The sequence below is a fragment of the Hypomesus transpacificus genome, unplaced genomic scaffold, assembly GCF_021917145.1.
Source record: "Hypomesus transpacificus isolate Combined female unplaced genomic scaffold, fHypTra1 scaffold_192, whole genome shotgun sequence".
Taxonomy (NCBI): domain Eukaryota; kingdom Metazoa; phylum Chordata; class Actinopteri; order Osmeriformes; family Osmeridae; genus Hypomesus; species Hypomesus transpacificus.
This window is the reverse complement of record NW_025813738.1, coordinates 29,902-39,172: the sequence shown is the minus strand read 5'-3', so window position 1 is coordinate 39,172 and position 9,271 is coordinate 29,902. Positions and strand designations below refer to the sequence as shown.

General features: G+C 43.9%; 1 long non-coding RNA gene across 1 annotated transcript; it reads right to left on the bottom strand.

The window, feature by feature from the left end:
* Nucleotides 1-270: 270 nt before the first annotated feature.
* On the bottom strand, nucleotides 271-2,603 carry LOC124489570. The gene is made up of 4 exons (XR_006958783.1): nucleotides 2,362-2,603; nucleotides 2,081-2,188; nucleotides 1,727-1,829; nucleotides 271-422 (listed from the first exon to the last, which is right to left on the bottom strand). It is a non-coding gene; the product is annotated as an uncharacterized LOC124489570 (long non-coding RNA).
* Between the last annotated feature and the right edge of the window lie 6,668 nt (nucleotides 2,604-9,271).

Below are 9,271 nucleotides of genomic sequence, written 5' to 3'. Positions count from 1 at the left end.
ACTGTACAGGCAAAACCTGCTTTTACATCTGAAGCTTGAGTTGAAATGAACTTCATAATGCTGTCAGTGAGCTAATTCCGGGATCTGGTTGTTGAATTGTCGGCCTGTGTTTTTGATTTGTTGACTGTCTTCAGCCTTGATTCATTCAGAAGAGAGCCTTTAAGAATCAAGGACAGCAACCTTGCACTTACAGTTTAGTGCAGTGTAATTGTTTGCCGTGATAGCCTAATTAAATGCTATTGTGATAATAAATGACCAAATCATACAAACTGTCATGATACATTATTTTAATGCAGGAATTTCTTTTGAAATAGCATCTACTGGTGCACATTTCGTGCACTAACATCCGAATATTCTAAAGCTGCAACGTTGCCTTCCCCATGATGGTGAATGCGGCAGTGATTATTTCGTTCCACTTCGTTCTTGGAAGGTTCACAAAAGATTTAGTTAAACAAAATTCAGAAGAAAATTGTACAGGTAGGGCTTGGACTATCTAGAACAGTGGTCTTCAACACTCATCCTTGGTCCCACTATACTGTAAGTTTTAGATGTTTCCCTGCTCCAACACAGCTTATTGAAATTAATTGTTATCTGGCTTCTGCAGAACTTTGAAAAACAACATTAACACTTGAATCAGGTGTGTTGGAGAGGGAAACGTCTAATATACATGTCCAGACCACACTACAGCTCCCATCTGCCACTTTGTGTACACACCTGATCACCATCTCAATTACACAACTGATAAGCTAATCAAATGTATTCTAGTCAGAAGCGTGGAGGAAAATTCTGACGGTGCTGTGTAGTTTGAATAGTCAAGATGGGGGTCTAATACAATTTATTTAGTTTTCACAAAACATGAGTATACAGAGTACCCGTCATAACGAAGGACACGTATACTAAACGTTGTTCGAAAGAGTGGTACCGCACATCACATTCACACTGCCTTATATAAACTTATAACAAATGGTCATTCTGTATGGTCAATCCGTCAATGTAGCTGTCTTTGCGATTGGCTAACTCTACTCAGCGACAGTTGAAACCATAGATATATATAATATATCTATGGTTGAAACCATAGACATAATAAAGAGTAGACGCCGCATTGGCTGCTGGGCGCGAGAAATGCAGCCGCCATCTTGGAAAGGGAAAATTCCTAGTTGCTTAGCATCAGAATAAACAAGATACCAGCACTGTGCAGCATATTCCTGCCCCAATTGGCGGACAATCACAAACAGAGTTTGGGGGATTACTTTTCACAGGTAAAATGTAACATTACCATACTATTGGTTTTATTTTGTGAAAGAATAACCATGTCCTGTATCATAGCTACATGTATGACCTTTTCAGCAAAGCAAACCGCGTGAAAATCAGTTTGGTATTCAGTTCGGTATGATTATTTAAATGTGCTGATAGCTCATTGCCCCAGCCAAACAGATTACACTGAGTGGAGCGGTTGACCATTCCAAGATGGCAGCCCCACGGCTCGTCAGCGCCAGTAGGCAGTAGCGGTCGATGCGGCGTCTAATCTTTATTATGTCTATGTTTGAAACAATAGCGGTGGTGGTCTTGGTAGGCCACTTTGATAATGGTGTACTTGAAAATAATGTACGGTCTAAATAAGACGGTTCTGTGAGGGATATGAAGCTGTTGGCTCTCATCTTTGTTCAAGTTCATTGGACCCTGTGGTCTGCCTTAGCTGGGAAGACCAAATCATGATGTCCCTTACCGTGCCAATTTTGCGAGCCAATGCGTGCCAATTTTGCGAGCAGACAGTTAATGTAGTAATTGCTGGACCCGCCCACCTTGCAAACAACACAGTTGAAACGTTTCTGCATGAGAGATGATGACAGACAAGCAAGCAGACAGGTAAATAGACAGACATTTATGGCTTTAGTCTTATGTATTTAAGAGTTAGGGTATGAGTTATTTAAAATCTTTTCTGAGATGCAGTACAAGATATCTGTTAGGCTGATGTCAATCGGTGGCCGGAGAGCTGAACGACAATTACAAATGGTTGACTTGGTTTATTAGAACGAGGTCGGAACGGAATAATCTAACCAGTCAATATATTTTGACTCACCCCTCGGGACTGGCAATCTGGACGGTGTTCATATTTTAACGTCTGTTTGATCTGAGAACAAGTTGTCTCCTTCAAATACATTTTGAAGTAAGTTTGCCATTCACTTATCTGTAAAAAAAAATACAACAAAAAAAGATTTAAGAGAAACTTATAATTCTTCCACTAACAACCTTCCACAAACGACATTCGACTTAACATTATTGATTTCAAATACGTTTGAGGGCTTTGAAGTGAAAGCTTAAACATTTCTCAGAATAGTCATAAAACGAAGCATTACTTACATATGGTGGAGAAATTGTTTTTTCAAAATGTATGTGTCTAGTATTTTCCTTTTTGTTGATATGGTCGATTACCATATCAACAATGGTCTTCTGTGTGCTGGTCAGTGAGTTGTATTCGTGTTGACCCTTTGCGTAGGGGAGCATGGAAACTGCAGACAGCAGTAGAACACTCATAAAACTCTACATCTTTCTCTCAGAGGTTTGTCCCAGCAACTGTGAGCTTTGGTACACCAACCCTCACCTGTCTCATCAAACCAGAGGCTTTAATAATCCAAACTCTAGGTCATTCAACTAAAGTGACGAGTTACAAAGTCCATAGGATGTGAATTCAATCCACAACATACACTATTTCCCTGTTCAAGGACATTTTTTGTTGACTTTGCATCTTTGTTTTTGTATGTTTAGTCTAAGCACAGTTATATGAATAAAGTCCAGTTGGACTAAAGCATACACAGATACGTTAAAGTTTTCAAATTTGGCACAATTTTCACAACCTTAACTTCATGTACCAATTGCTCGACCCAATTTGGCACTACTTCACACTCCCTTATCTGCATTAGACTCTGACTTTCCTTGTTTACACACTGATGTCAATTACACATCACCTTGTTGTCAAAACACTACACACAATGTTCAGTTGTTGCACACACTTCTCAAGTAAAGTCTCAAAGCATCAACCCACAACTCACAACTATTCAAATCTCTAAACACTCAGTCCTGGTGAGCAATTTGCGATCAGGACTGCAGCATAAAAAGGGCCTTGAGCCTCAGTTTTGTTTGGTGAACAATGGAGAACTTAGAACATAACAACAACCAGAGAAGGAGAGGGGTAAGAATGAGAGAAGGAAGAGGACAAGGAAGAGGACAAGGAAGAGGAGGGAGAGGATGACAAGGAGGAGGAGGATAAGGAGGAGGAAGAGGAGGACGACAAGAAGAAGGAGGAAGAGGAGAAGAAGAAAGAGAAGGAAGATGGAGAACGGTGATCTCTGATGAAATTCGGGCCACCGTGGTTGACCATGTGCTCATGGTTTGAGCATGAGGGAGGCTGGCCAGAGGGTCCAACCAAATATCAGCCGCTCCACAGTTGCTGCCATCATTAGAACCTTTAGAATGGAGAACAGGTATGAATTATATTTGCCTTGTTTACACTATCCCCCAGAATTCTTTTTTGAAAATATCCTTTTACTAAATAGTGTCCTCTAGTGGGTTTTAGGAAGAGAAATTAACAAATTTAGATTTAAAATATGAAAAATAAATAAATAATAATAATTTAAAAAAAATTGGGGGGGCTAATGAAACTTTTGGGGGGGCTCCAGCCCCCCCAAATAGGGCTAGATACGCCCATGGAACACACACACACACATACACACGTTGCAGTCGACAACTCTCAAGACAAATGAGTTAATCAAAAGAGAAAGTGTGGCATGCAGTGTACTTCCTGCAGCTGTGAAGATGTGTTTTTAGATAAACGGTGTCTGGTTCCTTCATGCCTTGCTTCCAATGAAAAGCTTCAATCAGGTACGGGCATAAACACTGCTTGTCTGGCCTTTGGGGCAGGCACATCAATCCCAGCTCTGTGAAGTCCCCCCCCCCCCCTGCTAAAATCATCAGGAAACTGCTATCACACTCCGCAGCACAGCTTCGTCTTCACGCACTTCTAACAGGAGTTTTAATCAGCTGATAAAAAGCAAACATCTCAGCAAGTAAGAGCTTCTATAATTTGATTTGTTTCCAGGGAGTTGAGAGGGAGCTCAGCTCCGAGAGGAGAGGCGCCTTTTATCTCCGCACCAGAGACGGAGAGCGTGACAGTAAACAACACAACGACAGTGCCACTCGTCAACAAATCGCGTGGTCAGCGACGCTAGCTCCCCGAAAAGTGTCTGGCGTTTATAAAAAAGACGAGACGATTATAGATGTTGCCCCACCGGCTCGCTGCATCTGACGCTGCTTTGATATTCAGCCAGTCGGTTAAATAATCCCAAAATGTGATTTTTCATGCATCACACAGTGAATCCAGCAAACCTGGATGGGGGGGGAGACAGGCGGCCTGGCTTGGCCTCGGAAGAGACGCTAACTGATGTGGTTCTTCAGGCGCCGACTGCAGATGGAGAGCATGTTTCCCTGGGTTGAGATGCAGCTCTCTGAGATAAGTGAATCTTCTTGTCTCTTTCAGGCCCTTTTGTCTGTAATGGCCAGGTATTCCTCCATCAGTCTACAGAGCTGGGACGACCCCCACTGGCTATGTGAGCTTTAGATGATGGGATTGGATGAGTGTGTGTGTGCCACTGGCAGTGTAAGTGTGTATCTAGGCATGTGTGTGTGTCCCTGAAAGTGTGTGTCTCAAGGCAAGTGTGTGTGTCCCTGACAGTGCGTGGGTCGACCTAGTCACGTGTGTGTATCCAGGCGTGCGCGCGTGTGTGTGTCCAGGATCAGAGGGTTGATGGAGACAGCTGCGTGGCCCACACAGAGAGTTCACCTGAGAGGGTCATGAGTAGAGGCAGGAAAAGGATGAACTCGGCTCAATGAAGCCGCCAGAATGAAAGACGACCCACAGCCCGGCCACAGAGACAGAGCGACCGGAAAACCTCCATCGCGAGAGTAAATAAGGGATGCGCTGTTGTGACGGAGACCTTCCACAGAACAGGAGCGGAGCAGTGGGCCATATTCTGTACGACCGTCCTTCTACTCCCAGACACACAGCACTGAACCCCCCCTACTCAATGGATTCTTCTTTGTTGAATTCAGATATTATTCAACGTGCATAATCCCCAGGGGTGCGAAGAGACTGGGCGCGGATGCAGGGTTACCTGGCTTCAAAGCCGGCGGGCAGACCTATAGATTTCGACAAAAACGAATGGGGGGGGGGGATGTGTATGCGTGGCGTACGAGTCGGATGCATTTCATCACGCCGCTCCCCTGTTCCAATCCCACGATGCCACGGTGTGGAACGTGTGAGACGAGCCAATCACATTAGCGGTGATGAGAACGGGAGCGTAGGGCATGTTGTCAATTTGAAAAGAGATCCGTCTCATCCCCCTGATTGGCGAAGGACGAAGCCGCGGCGGACGTGTCCGCGTCCTGCACGACACGTCTACGATTGTGCCTCCGTGTGCCTGTGTGTGTGGCTGCCTGTGCCTGTGTGTGTCTTTATCCACCTGTGTTCTTTGATGTGCCACTGAGCGTGTTTATCCCAATGCGTGTGACCGTGTGTGAATTGATCTATGTGGCTTATTGTGTGTATGTGTGTGTGTGGTAGTGTGTGTATGGTGTGTGTTAGTCTTGATCGATGTGTGTGGGGTCTTGGGTGGAGTTAATCAGGGAAGGGGGGGGCACACAGCGGTACACATGACCCTCCCAAAACACCCAGGATGTACTGGTTATGGTTTGGTCAGCATATCCATTATAATAAACTAAACTAAAGATGTGTATGAACTTGGCGATACAATCACACGTTCATATGAAGACTCTTGAGAATGTTTAGTACACAAATCTGAAAAAAAGTTGAATGTAAGATGAAAAGTAGATTTTTAGTGAATTTTTTAAATATGCATGCTTGGCTAATTTCTAGAGCTTTTTTTCCGTGGATGGAAATCAGAATTTTGGCAGAAAGTCTCTTTTTGGCATGACACGTCAAGAACCATGGAAAGGGTGAGGGAAGAAAGAGATGAAAGAGCACGGATACAAGAAACATTTTCAGCTCTTCCTGTGTGTTGGAAACGCCGAGGAATTCTTCATGCAATAACGCCGAGGAAGAATTCTTTGATATTTCTCTCTGCACAGAACGGCTTTTGAGGAGCGACCTTCGACGCGTTGTGTCAGCGATGAGTCATTGAGGAAGACGCGGCTGGCTCAGCTGTGCCTGTGAAACAGAGGCTCAGCTAATTCCAATGGTTTAGACAGAGGCATTGTAATGTGTAAAAAGCCTGAACATTTTCACAGAAAGAAATAAGGACTAAAACTTTGAAGTATTGCCACAGAAATACGAATTGGTTGGCTCCCTCTTTGTGAATTTCAACAGAACAGAGCGCGTGTTTAGCCGACTTTGCTTCTGAGCAGAGGCTGGTGCAGGACACAAGGCCTTGAAACAGCTAAACTGTATACAACGAATGTACGTCCTCGCAAACTCAAGACTACTGAGTGGAAAGTCTATTTGGAGGTAGAAAAAACCCACCAGCATGAAGGTTTTAATGCCCAACCCTAATCAGATTGGTAGATGCCTCATACTGTACCTATAGAACTTCTTTCTGAACAGCACTTTCCAACATCTCTCTGTGGTTTGACATAGTTCTGTAAACTTCTATTCAGAGGCTTCCTTCTTGTTAGCACTCTGCTGTCCTGCCAGTGTAGGCCTACAACAAGAGGTTGAGGGCAGACATGCCCTGTGGCCAGTTGTGTTCTGGGCCCAGTTTCTAGTACCACTCTTGTCCTCCTTCCCCCAGCCCAGAGGGAACAGTCTGAAGCTACTTGCCCTTGACCTGTCAGTGATTGACAGCTCTGCCCTTAAACTAGATGAGTGGATTCTCCCCTCCAGAAAGGATTAGAAAGAAGACTTCAGCCTGAGGTAAGCTGGCTCTCTCCTTCGTTCTATCTTTCTCTGGAGGCACACACACACACACACACAAAAACACTTGCATGCGCACTCAAACACATATACACACACGCTTTATTTGACAGCTAGGACATTTATGCACCATTTTGTCATGATGTGTGATCTTTAAAGAAACATGCTAGAATATATTACAGTCACTCTTCCCTTTAGCTCATGTGGCTGTTGTCTTCTAGGATTTCAGTAACAGGACCAGGCCAAATCCTGATATAATTTATTATTATGCAAATACTAATCCTAAAACAACATTCTGGAGAAGAGAAATTGTTTCCTGGTCCTCTAGATCAATTATATGGATCCTAGACAGGAGTTCTCCTGGTGTTAAACAGAATTCTCCTGGTCCTATAGCAGAGGTTTCCTGGTCCTAAACAAAGTTTTCCTGGTCCAATAGCAGAGGTTTCCAAGACCCTGGTCCCAGTTTAGAGGTGTGGTTAGTCCAATGGCAGCCTGTAGTTAGAACAGTCAGTCTGCGTCAGGCCTTATGGGTTCAACTGACAAAAGATGGTTTTATATCATTTACATTACATTTACATTACATTTATTCATTTAGCAGACGCTTTTATCCAAAGCGACTTCCAAGAGAGAGCTTCACAAAGTGCATAGGTCACTGATAATAACAACAAGATAGCCCCACATCATTGCGGGTAGTCAAAAACAAGAAGTACATATTGTGAACAACCAAAAAATAGTGCTAAAGGGAAGAAACCATAAGAGCATGTAGTTAAACAAGTTAAAATTACACAACATTAATCTCTAAGTGCAGGTGTACCGGTAGGAAAGCAATAAAAATAGGATTAACTAAAAAAAAAAGAATACAACAGTTAAAATCAGCTACCACTAACCAACAAGAGCAACAGTCTAAGCAAGAGTCATTGTGAACCTTGAGGAAACTAGCGTTGGGTTCAGCAAACCATTCCTAAGTACCATTGTACTCCCGGAACAAGTGCGTCTTGAGCCTTCTCTTGAAGGTGGAGAGACAGTCCGTGTCTCTGATGGAGGTGGGGAGTTGATTCCACCATTTAAACCAGAGAGCTCCTGACTGGCAAGGTATTAAAATTCTGCTCCTGGATTTGTGTCTAGACTCATTTATCGATTAGAAAACTGCAGAAAGCAGTTATATTGTTTTTCCTACTTAAAAAATGCATCAGTGAGAACACCTAAGGGCCGTCAAGACAAAGGATTCCAAGATAGCTGGCAGTTGGTTGAACTAAGGTCACGCAACGGCATGACATTCTGTTTTAACTTGACGTTGCCGAGAGAGGCCTCACTTTGGTTTTTATCTTGTCCTTGTCATTTCTGAAAGCTCCTTCAGACTTTCTCCATCTAAGTGAGAGCCACTCACAAGCTTTTGTTGTTTTGTTTTTTTCCCGTCACCCCCTGTGAAATTTCCTCTCAGGTGAATGAACAGACAGAAAGAATGAGCGCTTTTGATTGTCAATTTTGTAGGGAAAGTGTCTGATATGTACTTTGGCTGTCATGTCCACTGGAGTGTCAGTGAAAAAAAAGCTGTTACAAATAATAACGCAAAGTTTGAGAAGTTGAGCGTGAAAATTGAGGTTTAAAAGGGGCCCAAGCAGCGTTTCAAAAGTCTCTAAATAGCACCACCTTCACTGTCAAAATGTCATCTATTAGGGTGAGAGGTTTCAATCTTCATGGAAGAAAGTGGAGGCTTTAAAATACATCTGTGTTCTTTTTGTATCTGGATGTATCCATTTACAGTAAGAGTGGTTCTTATGGACAACACAGGGTCTATTATATGGTACAATGGTTCTCTAAAGGAATCAATACCTCATCCAGAACCCCCAAAATGTCCCCTTATGTCCTGCTTACCTATTGAAAACCATAGAGCCACAAGAGGCCACCTTTGGGCAAGGTTGCTCTGGGGTTACGCGACCGTAACCGTTCAGACCACATCTAAAGGATCGTAAACACGAATCCACTTTCAAATTTCAACCAGTGGCTCGGTCGTAAAACAGCGCCAACCGAATCTAACACGGGGCGGATGTTTTCAACGATGAGATGATGGGGGTCGGGGGGGGGGGGGGGGGGGGGGGGGGGGGGCAACCTTGTGAAGGGTGGAGATGGAGGGCTGGAGATGGAGGATGGAGGGATGGAGGATGGATGATGGAGAGGAGTCGGACACGGAGCGGATGGGACCAGATTTGGTTCCAGCCATCGTCTTCTGCAGTCAGAGAGGCATGGAACAGGCCCGACACGTGTTGCTGTGTGGCAGAGATCGATGGGGGCCGTGGAAGAAGGGAATGGTGTGACAGTTGGTTTTGTTTACCTGGGTAATTGGGTTGA